Source organism: Cricetulus griseus, assembly GCF_003668045.3.
Source record: "Cricetulus griseus strain 17A/GY chromosome 1 unlocalized genomic scaffold, alternate assembly CriGri-PICRH-1.0 chr1_1, whole genome shotgun sequence".
Classification (NCBI taxonomy): Eukaryota; Metazoa; Chordata; class Mammalia; order Rodentia; family Cricetidae; genus Cricetulus; species Cricetulus griseus.
Genome location: NW_023276807.1, coordinates 28,123,906 through 28,139,496, shown reverse-complemented (window position 1 = coordinate 28,139,496; position 15,591 = coordinate 28,123,906).

Genomic DNA, 15,591 nt, shown 5'->3' with positions numbered 1-15,591 from the left:
TCATTAGCTTAACAGCTAACATCCACATATAAGCAAATGTATATCATATTTATCTTTCTGGGTCAGGGTTATTTTTCCAAATATGATTTTTTTCTAGTTATATCCATCTACCTGAGATTTTCATGACTTAATTTCTTAATGGCAGAATAATACTTAATTGTGCATTTGTAACCACATTTTCTTTATCCACTCTTCTGTTGGGGGGATATTTAGTTGTTTCCAATTTATGGCTACTATTTATACAGCAGTAATGAACATGGTTGAGCAACTGTCTCTGTGGTAGGAAGGAGTGTCCCTTGGTATATTCCCAGGAGTGATAAAGCTGAATCTTGAGAAAGATTGATTCCCATCTTCCTGAGGAACAGCCACACTGGTTTCCACAGTGGCTGTATAAGTTTCAGTCCAGCCAGAAATGGATGAGTGTTCCATCCCCTTTACTCTGCTCGAATCCTCACCAGCAGGAGCAGACACTTGTGTTGTTGATCTTTGCTATTCTTATATCCAGTTTTTTTTATTTCTTTATGTATTTTGTATGTTAGTCCTCTATAAGATGCGAAGTTGGTAATTAAAAATAAACCTTTCCCCACTCTGTAGGCTACAGCTTTGTCTGAATGATGGTGTCCTTTGTTGTATAGATTTTCAGTTTCATGTGCTTCATTTATTAATTTTTTAGCCCAGTGCCTTTGCAAATGGTGTTCAATTATTGTTATCTCCAGCACTCATAGTTCAAAGCTATTCCCCACTTTTTTCCCCATCAGGTTTAGTATTTCTGGCTTCTTTGTCAAAATCAGATGTCCATAGGTATCAGACTTTATGTTGAAGTCTTTGATAAATTTGTAGTTGACTTTTATGCAGGGTGATGAGTATGGATCTATTTGGATTATTCTACACACACCATCCAAATCTGAGCAGCACAAATTGTTGAAGGTGTTGTCTTTTTCCAGTGTGTATTCCTGGCTTCTTTATCAAAATCATGTTTCCATGGATCTGTGAATTTATGTCTTGGTCTTCAATTTAATTTCATTGATCAACATGTTTGTTTTTGGGCCACTACCATGCTGTCTTTATTATTATAGCTCTGTAGTACAACTTGCAATCAGGGATGGTGATATCTCTAATAGTTCTTTATCATTCAGGAGTGTTTTATTGATCCTGGGGTTTGTGTGTGTGTGTGTGTGTGTGTGTGTGTGTGTGTGTGTGTGTGTGTGTGTGTTTCCTTATAAAGCTAAAAATTCTCTTTACAAGAGTTGTGAAGCATTGTGTTGGAATTTTTAGAGAGAAAGTATTGAATCTGTAGATTGCTTTTGGTGGGATGGTAATTTTTTTCTAGATTAGTCTTACTAATCCTCGAGTATTATAGCTCTTTCCATTCTCTGATATCTTCTTCAATCTCTTTCTTTGGTGTTATAAAGCTTTTATCTTTCATTTGCTTGGCTAGGATTACTTAGGATTACTCAAAGATATTTATGATATTGAGGCTATTGTGAAAATTTTTCCTTCCTTATTTCTTTCTCATTACATTTACCTATAATAGCAATAGTATTTAAGAGGGATACTGAGTTTGTGACTTAATTTTTATCTGCACTTTGCTGAAAGTGTTTATCAGCTGTACGAATTTTCCAGTGGAATTGTTATAGTACTTATATACACTATTATAATACCATCAGCTATAGCATTTCTCTGTTTGGTTTAAGTCTGAAAGATCAGTTCACAGCAAGATCTGGGTATTAAATTCTTCCATGATCAGTGTGTTAATATCTTCTTTACGATATGGCAGTTTTTCTCTTAACTGCTTTTATGTTTGGTGCATAGATGCTAAGAATTGCAATATCCTCAGTACATTTTTCCTTTGATAGATATGTAGTGTCTTTCTTTATCTCTTCTGATTAGTTTTTGTCTGAAATCTGTTTTGTCAGATGTTAAAATGAATATACCAACTTGCTTATTAGGTCCATTTGTTTGGAATATATCTTAGAATTTTATTGCTGTGAAGAGACACCATGGCAACTCTTATAAAGGAAAACATTTAACATTATCTTCATGGTGGGGCATGCTGGTATTTGGGAGACATGGTTCTGGAAAAGGAACTGTGACTTCTACATCTAGACCTGCAGGTAGCAGAAGGTGACTGTGTGTCACACTGCCTCAAGAATAACACACTTCCTTCAACAAGGCCACACCCACTCCAACAAGGCCCCATCTCCTAATAGCACCACTCCCTATGGGCCCAGCATCCAAACACAAGAGTCTATGTGCCTTGTTCCTATGCAAATGACCACAGAATATCTTTACCCTCCTTTCACTCTGGGGTGATTTATATTCTTGATGCTAAGGTATGTTTCTTAGAAAAAGCAGAAGGAGGTATTTGCCCTTTCGCAAGGTAAAATTGAGATCATTGATGAGAGATATTAACCAGTAGTGTCTGTTGATTAATTTTATTTAGTTGCTATTTTGTGTCTATTTCTGATCTTTTAATTTGCTGTTCTGGTATTAGCACTCCTTTGTTTTCTCTGGTGTGATTAACTTCTTTAGGTTGGAGTTTTTCTTCTATTGCCTTCTGTGGGGCTGGACTTCTAGCTAGATATTGCTTAAATTTGGTCTCATCATGCAATATCTCATTTTCTACATCTCTTATGGTTGAAGTCTTTGTTTGGTATAATAGGCTGGGCTGGCATCTGTGACCCCTTAAGGGTACGTAGTACATCTGCTCAAGCCCTTCTGGCTTTTAGAATCTGCATGGAGAAGTCAAGTACTATTCTAATAGGTCAGTCTTTATATGTTACTTTGTCTTTTTCCTTTGCAGCCTTTAATATTCTTTCTTTGTTCTGTAAGATTAGTGTTTTGATTATTGTGTGCCAAGAGTATTACTTTTCTAGTCTAGTCTATTTGTTGGTCTGTGTACTTCTTGTACCTTTATACACATCTCCATCATTAGGGTAGGTAAATTGTCTTTTTATGATTTTGTTTAAATTTTTGTATGCTTTGGACTTGCATTTCTTTTCCTTTCTCTCTTCATATTATTCTTAGGCTTGGTTTTTTCACAGTGTCTCAGATTTCCTGGATGTTTTACGCCAGAATTTTTTTAGATTTAATGTTTTCTTTTACCAAGGTATCTATTTCTTCTAGCATGTCTTCAATGCTTGCAATTATCTCTTCTACATCTTTTACTCTGTTGGTGAGGCTTGCCTCTAAGGTTCTATTAAAGTGCCTAAATTTGTCCTCAGATTGAGCTTTCTTTATTGATTCTATTTCCACTTTCAGACCTTGGACTGTTTGATTCATTTCTTTCCTCTGTTTCTGTTTTTGTAGCTTTAAAAGAATTATTCATTTATTCTTTAAGGACCTCTAACAATGTGGTGAATAAAGTTGTAAATGCTGCAATGCTCATTTGATTTCTAATAGTACAGTAGACATTGTTCATACAGTGGTCACACACACTAAATTACAAGAAGTAATAAAGATGTAGGTGTTGCCTATGTTAATTAATTCTTGGTAATCATCTTGGGATGATTACCACATCCAAGTTACATAGTACTATTACAATGTACAAATTATGTAAATGTTAATTAAATGTTTAAAAATAAGCTTCTAATACATATTAATTTAGGGAAATTCCCTAAAGTATTGAACATGTTTTTATTTTGTAGAAACAGAAAAGAAAGGAGAAAGTGTGCAAGATTTGTTCTGATGCTATTACTATACATTATCTGTGCCTTTTTTTTACCTGCAGCGAATTTTACAATTCCCTTACTCATCAGTTTGAAACATTTCACAGGATCTTCTTATGAGTCATCACTTCAGTTAATACAGGAATGCACAACATGTACCTGGAAAGCTAATGTCAAATGGGCAGTATTTCAAAATTAAAATATGTGGAACTGTTGGAAATGGATTTGTTATTTAATCCTAGCTCACCATTTATCATCCAGAAAACTTGATGATTTATGTGTAACCCTTTTCTCTTCTATGATTATCTGTGAAACAAATGATAATAGCCTCTAACTTCTGGGTTGTTCCAAACTTTCATGACACATGCAGGAAAAGTCTGGGAAGTTAATACCAGCAATGCCATTATTATCAGCAACTGGCTCATACACTACATATAAGATGGACTTCAAATGACCCTCTAAGTTTTCCTGACAGATATCTCCCTGTTTACTCAAGATAGCTGACAGATTTGATGAGCTGATATTATTACCAATAGTAATTTAGAAGTCAAATGGCTTTTGAATCAACAACACTAAATCTACTTAGTGTCCAAGTCAATGATTCAGGGTGGAGAGGGGACACATAATATTCTTTTGAGTGATAGTTCAAATAAATTGCACTTAAAACTCTCCCTATAAATATATTGTGAGAAGTACAAACTCAGCAAGATTTATTATACATTAGGAGGATAATCACACTTAAATGCTGGTGTGTAACAAACATTAAAAAACATATGTTTCCTTGGGAGACAGTAGAAGCAAAAGCCAACAACTTATTATTTTTCACTTTTTTATTTTTGAGATTATAAAATAATTATGTTTCTTTCTTCTTTCTAAACCCTTACATATACCCTTCCTTCCTCTCTTTCAAATTCATGTTCTCTTTTTTCATTAATTGCTATTAATTCATGTATGTATATGTATATACATATATGTCTCTAAATATAAACTACTCAGTCTGTATAATGTTGTTATTTGTATGTTTTCTGGGATAACCACTTGGCATTGAGTAATGAATTGGTGTATTCTTCCTTGGAGATTTTTCTCCTGCTTCTAGCATTCCTTAGTTGCTTGTAATTTTTGTTCAGGGCTGAGGCCTTCTAGGCTTTTCCTTGTCCAATTTGGAAGGCCTATTGGTGCTGTTCTCTTTCAAGTCAAATTTTTAAACTTAAGAAGTGGACCAGCTATCCTTCCATTTCTTAACAAGTTATATAATCTAAGCTTTCAAGATCAACCCTTAAAAAGGATTCAAAAATATTAATGTGATCTGCTCTATGAATTCATTCCTGGCATCCTAATTGTATAATTGGAATTACCTTAATTAATTATTGATTTTTCATCATAACAGAAATCAAGAGTCAGTTAAATATGAAACCATCATCATAGCTGATGAAACTTTCAACATTTTGTGAAATAGCTAAATATAAGAAAGAATGCTCTAGTGTGAATTTAAGTATAGAAAATCTGATTGGCTAAAGTATAATAAAGTAGCCTATTTTAGAAATGGAGATAATTAATTCATTAGCATTTCAGGAATATTACAAAAATTATAATGGAATTACTTTTAAGTGTGGATGAGGTGAAGTTATAAGCCAGGAGACTGATTTTTTTAAAAATGCCAAAATATAGAGCTGAGGAGATAGCCCAGTGGTTAAGAGCTTTGCTACTCTTCCAGAGAACCCAGGTTCCATTCCCAGAATACCTGGTACCTTATAATCATCAGTAACTCCTATAACCTCTTCTTCCCTCTAAGGGCATCAGCATGCCTGTGACACACATACATACATGCAGTAAAAACAATCATATACATAAAATAAAAATAAATAAAAGCAGAGTTGAAAGGAGGCTAGTCCACTTGACAATTTGGTCAGAGAGAGTCAACTTTTGAATTTGGATATCAGTAAATATTAGGGGATTTAAGATAAGTAGACCAAATCAAAATACTAAAAGGGGTGGTAAAGATTGTATTTCATAGAGTCTATGTGTCTTATAAATGCTGTTGACTGTAACTAGCAGAATCAGTTGATCATATTCAAAGGAACAAAAGGGTGAGTGGAATTAATCCCAGTGCTTCCCAGCACAGGCTATATGCTGCAGTAAATTTGGAATGCTTATAATTTACACTCCCACTGAAATAAATTGCCAGGGATTGAAGCAATGATACATTAATAGGCTTTTATTTGATTAAGGTAACATATATAAAAGCTAATAACTAAGCTTAACTTTGCTTATTTTTATTAAGTGCATAAATCTATGAAATCTATAATAATTCCTGCACCACCAAGAAATCCAGACACAACTGTTTCTAAGAGATTCTCTAGTTATCACTTGAGCTTCAAACATCATCCTTAATTATCCTACAGTTTTTATGTAGTTTGACTCTTCCAAGTATCTATTATTGTTAAGACAGATCTTCTTAATGCAATTTGTTGAAAGCTACAATAAATAAGACTGTCTGCAAAAGAATTTATGCTAATCCAGATGTGTTTTATCTCTTTTAAGTTTTCAGGGGTTTAATCCATAATCTTCCTAGCAGGAAGCAGCAAAAGGAACTAAGTGTTCTACATTTGATCTGCAGGCATCAGAAGCAACTGTGTACAGGGTGCAGTTTGAGCATATATGAGACCTCAAAGCCTGCCTCTATAGTGACACTTCCTCCAACAAGACCACACCTAATAGTGCCACTGCCTTTGGGGCCATTTTCTTTCAAACAACCACAGCTGGAGAAATAGTCTTCCCCAGAGAACATACCAGATGGTTATCCAATACCAAACTATCAGCCTTGAAAACATATCATATATAAAAATAATATTATGAAGTCTGAATAGGTTACATTTAAGAGAGAGAGGGGGAGACAGACAGAGAGAGAGAGAGAGAGAGAGAGAGAGAGAGAGAGAGAGAGAGAGAGAGTCTGTGTGTAGCAACAATCAATTAACAGTCGGTAAATTGAAAGAGCCAGGATGAAAAGGGAAGGGAGAAATGATGTAACTGTATTCTAATTTCAAAAAAAGTAAAAGTTAGAAGGTGCCAGAGGATCAACATCTCATTCTGTTCTCTCTATTCTCTGACCTCCAAATGTGTTGATTAAAAAAAACAAAAAACAAAAAACAAAAAACAAAAAAAAAACAAAACCTGCTTCAACACTTCAACACACACATACACTTATATCCAGTAAGAATAGCAAAAGTATTGCTTATGGGAAATGAGATGGTTTGTGCTGGAAGCATAGTGTTAATGATGAAAATACTCCTAAATAAAATAGATTTTCTCATGACTGAATTTAAATAAGGTATTTCATATCTACCTATCACTTCTTATTTTTAATTTTTGCAGCTGTGAGCCACTAAATCTGTTTACTACACTTATTCAATGATCTTCCTGCCCCCATTCACCTTGCACATAAATACACTCTAAACTCAAACAGATAATCTTTATGTAAATTCTAAGTTGTGTACCTCTTGTTTCTATGCTAATTTCAGTGTATTTTCTATGAAAACTATTATGCAGTATTTCTGATCGTGGTTTCCTCTCATCATCTCCTCCTGTATCCTTTCCACCCCCTCACTCATCCAACTCTAAGCCTTCCTTCTCCCTGTCTCTGTGGTGGTTTGAATAGGAATGGCCCCCATACGTCAATATGTTTGAATTCTTGGTCAATAGGGAGTGGCACAACTTGAAAGTGATTAGGTTCAGTGCTTGGCTGTGGATGCCTTTTTCTGCTTCGATCAGCTACTCAATGAAGGCTCGTGTTTGTCTTTTTGTGACTGGGTTACCTCACTCAGGATGGTTTCTTCTAGTTCCATCCATTTGCCTGAGAATTTCAAGATTCCATTGTTTTTTCTCTGCTGAGTAGTACTCCATTGTGTAAAGGTACCACATTTTCTCTATCCATTCTTCAGTTGAGGGGCATTGTTGGAGGAATTGTGTCATCATGTATGGGCTTTGAGGTTTCAAAAGCCCAAGTCAGTCCCTTGCTGGTGCTGCTCATAGAGATGTAGAACTCTCACCTACTTCTCTAGCACCATGTCTGCCTGCATGCCACCATGCTCCCTGCCATGGTGATAAAGGACTAAACCTCTGAAACTGTAAGCAAGACAAAATTAAATGCTTTTATTTACAAGAGTTGCTGTGGTCATGGTGTCTCTTCACAGAAATAGTAACTCTAAGACACTCTTGTTTAAGGACATGAATAGTCCAATGTGAAAATAAATAAACTAGATTAATACAAAAGCAAAGAAACACTTTTGAAAATTGTTATTTTAAAATTTATTTTTATTTATTTTTATGTGTATAAATGTTTTGCCTACTTGCATGTTGGTGCCAGGTGTCCTCAGAGGCCGGAAGGGGATGTAGGATCCTGTGAGGCTGGAGTTACAAATAGCTGTGACTACAATGTGGGTTCTGAGAATTGAACCTTGTCCTCTGGAAAAGAAGCAATTGTTCTTAACTACTGAGCCATCTCTCTAGCCCCAAAGAAAAAATTAAAAGAAAAAAGAATAAGAAACACATAGGTACAAACACACACACTAAAATCTAAAAATTGGAAACTATAATAGATAAGCAAAAACCATGTAAGTTAAAAATAAAATATTCACAGACTATTATGAGAGAAAATTCTCCAAAATTTAATTTCCACGGAGTTCCTTTTGTGTTGGCCATCTACTGCTAGTTTTGGGGACTCTCTTAAGTGTGGTTTGTATACCTAGTGAGACACCATTGGAGAAAAATAATTTTTCCTTTATTGAGTGCCTTTCAATTGGAGACAGCTCCCGAATTAGGGGTGGGGCTCATGTCCTATTCCCCTCTCAACACTATGTCATTTCCATCTCTCATAGACCTGTGCACATGATACCAAAGCCTCTGTGAGTTCATACGTTTGCTTCCTCTTCAGCAGAGTCACCTGAGTCTTATTGGGAGGGGTTGATGTAATCATCCTATTTGGTACTGAGTGTTTCAAAGTCACTTTCTGCACATTGTCCTGTCCAGTTGTGGCTTTCTGTGTCATTTCCATCTACTGCAGAAGGAAGCTTCTCTTAGGATGGTTTCACTCATCTGCTTCAGGAAGCATGCATTACATATTGTCTTAATACATATTTAAATTCAACACATTGCACAGTGTCAATAAATTATCAGCATTTTAATTAAATGTCACTCACAGTAGTATCTCAATGCTTTGTCACCCATTTCTATTTTGCATTTCAGACAAATAAAAATCTTTATGCATGAATAACTTTTTAATGAAAGACTTGCCATTATGAAACTATGAGGCAAAAAATAGGTGCAATGGTTTAGGGCATTAGAATGGCAGATGTTTGGGAGATAAAACATTAAAAGAACAAGAAACAACCCAAAATAGGTAAGTGTGATTGCATCACATTAGAAATCTTCTTCTTGGGGATAGGGGATGGCTCAGTGGGTAAAACACATTCCCTGAAAGCTTGAGGTTCTATGTTTGGATTCCTGTAAAGCAAAAATGTTCTTAAGATAAGATGGGGAGTAAAGACGGGGATTTCTGGATGACCATAGACCAATTAAACTGATATGTATAGCCACAAACCTATGATACAGAGACCAGGGTGGACAGAAGCCTTCTGACCTCCACACTCACATCATGGAATGTCTTGTACATGCCTCCATTAGCACACATAGGCACACACAATAAAACACCATATTGTAAGGCAATAAGTGCCAATGAAAACAAATATAATGTAGTTATTAACTGAATCTGAAAGATACAGAAACTCATCATGTAGCACTAAATTTATGTCTCTTTGAACACTGCAAACTCTACAGGAAACTAAAGACAGCTTTCCCTTCCATTCTTTTCCAGTATAACATCATTTCTCATTGTTCTGGAAGGATGAAAGTTGGTGGTGAGATAGACTTTTAATGGAAAGACAATGTCAGAAAAGGTAAAGCAGGGTCTATTGTCTAAATAATTGGAATATATCCTGTCCATTGGGGTTTCTTAGTAAGGCAGAAAATTCGCTATAGACACAATATCATCAGCAGGAACAGAAGCCATGTCCCATGTGCTTTGTTACTGATAATCATGTGGCTGAATCCTACATGAGGTAGTGATAGATGGAATAATTCGTTAACACACTCATGTGGGCTGAAATAGGTGACAGCTCAATCTCTGAGAGGACAGCACCAGATGCAGCTGGTGATATCAAATCAGTCATTGTAATGCCTACTTTATACACGATCCATTTAAATTGCCATGAGGTCAATTGTTATTCTGCTCTGTTTATAATAAGAAAAATTGAGTTATAAATACTCAGCATGGCAAAGGCCACAGAATTGTCAGATTGTAGGACAGAATTATTTGATCTGACTTCCCATCTCTTGTGTCTGCTCACCTTCCTCTTCCTTTCTCCAGAATACAGTCCTGTTTACCCTGATTCCTCTTGCTTGCAGAGTGGTCTGAGGATACAGGACCTGTGGAAGAAGTTTTGGGGAAAGGTGCAGTTAGACACTTGAGTTGAAGCATATCTCTTCACACCTAAGGAAGCAATGTATCTGCCTGGAGCATGGAAAGGAGCCCAACAGTTCTTTTCAGGGTCCTGCCTAGACAGCAGAGCCTAATCAAGGCCAGACAGAGGAAGACTGACAGCATCTGACATGGAGACTGTGGGCCACGGCTCTTCCTGGGGCAAACAGTGTGCTTCTTAATTGATTTTCAATTTTCCACAGGTCACACTGAAAAGTGAAAATACCTGCTAGTGATTACATGTAATTATATGTTTATTTGACCAAACTGCCAAAATATCATTATAAAGTGTAAAACATTTTGACATCCCTTTTCTGTTTTGATAGGCTTGTGGCACAGGTATGTTGAAACTCATTGTCGGGACTCAAGTCGGTGCCACCGGCTCATGGCTGTGGACATTAACAGTGCCTTTGGGAGACTGTGCAGCTCATGGGAGACAGTGGGCATGTGCATAGATTGTTTCATTTGTTTGACCTTCGCCTCATTTACTGAAGGTCAAATTGTTACCTAATGTGTGCACAGCTGTCTGGCATTTAAAATATTTCACCGCTGTAAAGTTCAGTTGCTGTGTATTCTGTTGTTGACCAAACAGAGTAAGTGTACACATGGAACACCCTTGTCATCTAAGAAACATGTACTAGACAAAATTGTTTGGAGAGCCTTCTAGTAGTTCCATAAAATAGGAGCCTGGTAAATTTTCCTGTCTTGACATTCTTTTTTAATTTATGGAAAATGGTATAGACATTTTTAATGTGTTTTCAATAGTCCCTGTAAAAATCAATAGCTATATATAACAAAACCTTTCTGGATTCCATTTTAATACTCTATTAGCATTGCTGTGTGTTTACTTAATTAATCTGCAAATCATATTGAGATTTTGCCCCTAACATGCAATGAAACTGTCAACCTCTTTATTATTACAATTAAAATAGATCACCTTGTGAACCTTGAGTCAAACAGTAGGTGAGAAATCAATTTGATTTATTTCTGGCTTCTTCTCTGCATTTAGGCGTGGTTTGCCTTTCAAATCTCCCTTCACTGTCTTTTCAATACTTTCCCAAGGCCTCATGTAATGATTATTGGTCAAATACGTGTTTGAGGATTTGTGATTTTTTTTTCCAAGCCTCTTATGGTGGGGCTTTCTGACAGTCTTCTACACACTATTGTTTTTTTTTTTCACTCAGATTTAAAATATCTGTATTACTGAGATTGAAAGAGTCCACTTGAAATGCATGTTGGTCCCAATCTACCTCTGCAGTCGCCTGAAAGCTCTCTCAGGAATGTTTTTTGTCCACAGAAATATTACAAATGAGAAGTTTAGTTTTCAATAAAAGTTTCAGCCTCTTTATACTTTACTTCTGCCAAGAACTTTTTGTATGACACCTATTGGGCATTTTCGATTTTAAAGGATATCTCTTCCCCCCCCACATGTGTTTATTCTTTCACTTGCACATCTGGGGACATAAGTTTATTCAGCACTGATAAACAGTGACAGAACCAAGTTAACTTTTGTGACCATTTCCCTGCAAGTTTAGTCAACAGAGTAATCTTTTCCAATCGTTTTCACTCATCAACCCTGTATCCCATTTTTTAATACTCAAAAGGCATATGATATCTCACTCTCAGGCTGGCAGTTGTTACGTTTCAATGATGCCAGACAGAAAGAAAATATCCACAAGAGCCAAGGCAATTTACCCTGTCTCAGCAGTGTACTGTTAACTCTTTTTTTCTGATGCTAAATTCCTTTTATTTTATTTTTTATTTTTTCATTTTTTATTTGAATTAGAAACAAGATTGAATTACATGACAATCCCAGTTCCCTTCTCCCTCCCTTCCTCCCCTACCCCCCCAACTAAAACCCTACCTATCATATATCCTTTCTTCAAATATACACCTGACTCAACCTTTCTGCTCCCTAATGACCTCTGCATCCTTCCTCTTCTTCCCTTCCCAATCTCATAGTTCCCTCTCCCCTCTTCCCATGTTCTCAATTTGCTCAGGGGATTGAGACCCTTTCCCCTTCTCATGTCTAATATCTATGTTGCTTGTAAATTTTGTGAAAACTCTAGAACATAATGATAGACAAATGATTTACCAGTTGTTATAAATAATTTCAAATGGTGATCATGGATGAAGAAGGCTGAAATAGTACTCTGACATTACTCACTTTAGTAACATATATTCATGTATACTCATACATACCTATATATGTACATATAATACAAATGCACCGAACACACATACATATATGACTAAATCAGTTTAATTAGCTTTATTTGGGCACTTAGTGAGTTCCAGGACACCTTGGACTACAGAGAAACTCCCAAAGCAAAAGAATAAAAAGCATGTATAAAAGTAACATATTTTGGTATTAAAGCTTTCATCTCATGACAAGTAATGAAGTGTCATATTTACATAGAGTACATGCCTGAAAACAACAACCACAGATGAGACAGTGATCATTATCTCTTTTCTTTTGTACAAACTTTATTGGTTTGCAGAAGCATTAGTTTTAGGGTAAATTTCACATACTGCAGCTTGTCCTTTATAATTTAGATATAGTGGAAAAATTAGTAAACCATTGCATCTGACATTAACACCATGGTGTTGGAATTTTTACCTACACCAAACCCAGAGGAAATCTTTTGAATCTGATTAGTTATTGTTTTCTGAGTTTTGCGGAGCTGTATTTCTGAAGGAATTTTCGTGGGCCTTCACATGGCTTTAGTCATAGGACATTCCTAGCAAATCTGGACTTCTTGAATTGTTGATCACTGCAAATGATCCACAATAGGACTGAGGAGGTGGCATATAGGTCAGATTAGAGGTTCTGGTGAGGGGAATCTGTTGTAGCCTAAAATTAAATTTTTGTGCAATGGAATCTTGAAATTCACAGGCAAATGATGGAACTAGAAGAAACAATCCTGAGTGAGGTAACCCAGTTACAAAAAGACAAACATGGTATGAACTCACTCATATATTAATTTTAGATATAGAGCCAAGGATTAACAGCCTAAAATCCTCTTCCTCTTCACCAAAGAAACTAGGAAACATAAAGGACTCGAAGGGATAAAGGAATGGACCCCAAGAATGGGAAGGAGCAGGGATTCCTGAGCTAATTGGGAGCATGAGTTTAGGGGAGAGGGAGCTGCCAAATGAGAGCAGGAGAAAAGGTGTGGAGGAGAGGAAATGGAGGAGGTGAAATATTGAGTTGGGGGAAGAATAGAGGGCAGAGAGCAGGATGAGAGATACCATAGTAGAGGGAGCCATTATAGGTCCGAGGAGAGATCTCCCACTAGGGAGATTTCCAGAGACCTACAAAGACGACACGAACTGACAACCCAGGCAATGGTGGAGAGGATAACCTAAATGCCCTTCCCCTAAAACAAGATTAATGGCTACTTTTTATGCTATCCTAAAGCCCTCATCCGGTGGCTGATGGAAGCAGAGACAGACATCCACAGATATATAATGAACTGAACTCTGGAACTTAGCTGAAGAGAGGGAGGAATGAAGATCGAAGGGCTTGGCACCAGGTTGGAGAAACCCACAGAAACAGCTGGCCTGAACAGGGGGTAGCACATCAACCCCAGATGCTGCCTGGGAGGCCAGCACAGGACTGATCCAGACCCCTGAACATGGATGTCAATGAAGAGGCCTCTGCATTCCAGGGGACCCCTGGTTGTGGATTTGTATATTTCCCTAGTCTAAGAAGGGACTTTGAGAGCCCATTCCACATCTCTGCCTGAAAACATGGTGGTGGGCCTAGCCCCGGCCCAGGATGATGTGGTGGACTTTGGGGAGCCCCTGTTGAGGGCCCTACCCTGGCTGGGGAGTAGAGGGTTAAGGGGGTAGGGGACAGGTAGGAGGTTGGGGGGAAAGTTGGGGGGGAGAGGAGGGAGAGGGAGGAGGGATTTACATGTGAAGCAAGCTTGTTTCTAATTTGAACTAATAAAAAAATTACAAAAAAATTACTATTTTTTCTTACATTTTTTCCTTCTTTTTTATTAGTTCAAATTAGGAACGAGCTTATTTCACATGTGATCCCTTCTTCCTCTCTCTCCCCTCACCCCATCCCTCCTCCCCCTCCCCAACCTAACCCCCAACCCATCCACCCTCTGCTCCCTCTAGGTTCCAGAGTTCAGTTCAGTGTATATCTGTGGGTGTTTGCCTCTGCTTCCATCAGCCACTGGATGAGGGCTCTAGGATGGCATAAAATGTAGTCATCAGTCTCATCATAGGGAAAGGGTATTTAGGCTATCCTCACCACCATTGCCTAGATTGTCAGTTTGTGTCATCCTTGTAGATCTCTGGAAATCTCCCTAGTGCCAGATCTCTCCTCAGACCTATAAAGGCTCCCTCTAATATGGTATCTCTCATCCTGCTCTCCTCTATTCCTCCACCAACTCAACATTTTTCCTACCTCCTCTCCCCTCCTCTTCCCCTTCTGTCATTCTGGCAGCTCCTTCTCTCCTACCCTCATGCTCCCAATTAGCTCAGGGATCCTGCCCCTTCCCATTCTCAGGGGTCCAGGCATTTTTCCCTTAGAGTCCTTCTTGTTTCCTAGTTTATTTGGTGAAGAGGACTGTAGGCTGGTAATCCTTTGCTCTATGCTTAAACTCATATATGAGTGAGTACATACCATATTTTCTTTTTGTGACTGGGTTACCTCACTTAGGGATGGTTTCTTATAGTTTTATCCATTTGCCTGAGAATTTCAAGATTCCATTGCTTTTTTCTGCTGTGTAGTACTCCATTGTGTAAATGTACCACATTTTCTCTATCCATTCTTCATTTGAGAGGCATCTAAGTTGCTTCCAGGTTCTGGCTATCACAAGCAATGCTGTATGGCTGAACATAAGTCCTTGTTGCATGAATGTGTATTATTTGGATATATGCCCAAGAGAGGAATGGCTGGATCTTGAGGTAGACTGATTTCCATTTTCTGAGCAACCACCATACTGATTTCCAAAGTGGTCTTACAAGTTTGCACTCCCACAAGCAATGGGAGAGTGTTCCTTTTTCTCCAGATCCTCTCCAGCACAGATAGTCATTGGTGTTTTTGATTTTATACATTCTGGCTGGTGTAAGATGGTATCTCAGAGATTTTTTGAGATGCATTTCTCTGATAGCCAACGATTTTGAACACTTTCTTAAATGTCTTTCAGCCATTTCATATTCCTCTGTGGAGAATTCTCTATTTAGTAGTGCACCCCACTTTTTAATTTCATTGTTTGGTGTTTTGTTGGCTAGCTTCTTGAGTTCATTTTATATTTTGGAAATCAGCCCTCTGTTAGATGTGGGGATGGTAAAGACCTTTACCCATTCTGTGGGCTGTTGTTTTGTCTTACTGACTGTGTCCTTTCCCTTACAGAAGCTTCTCAGTTTCAG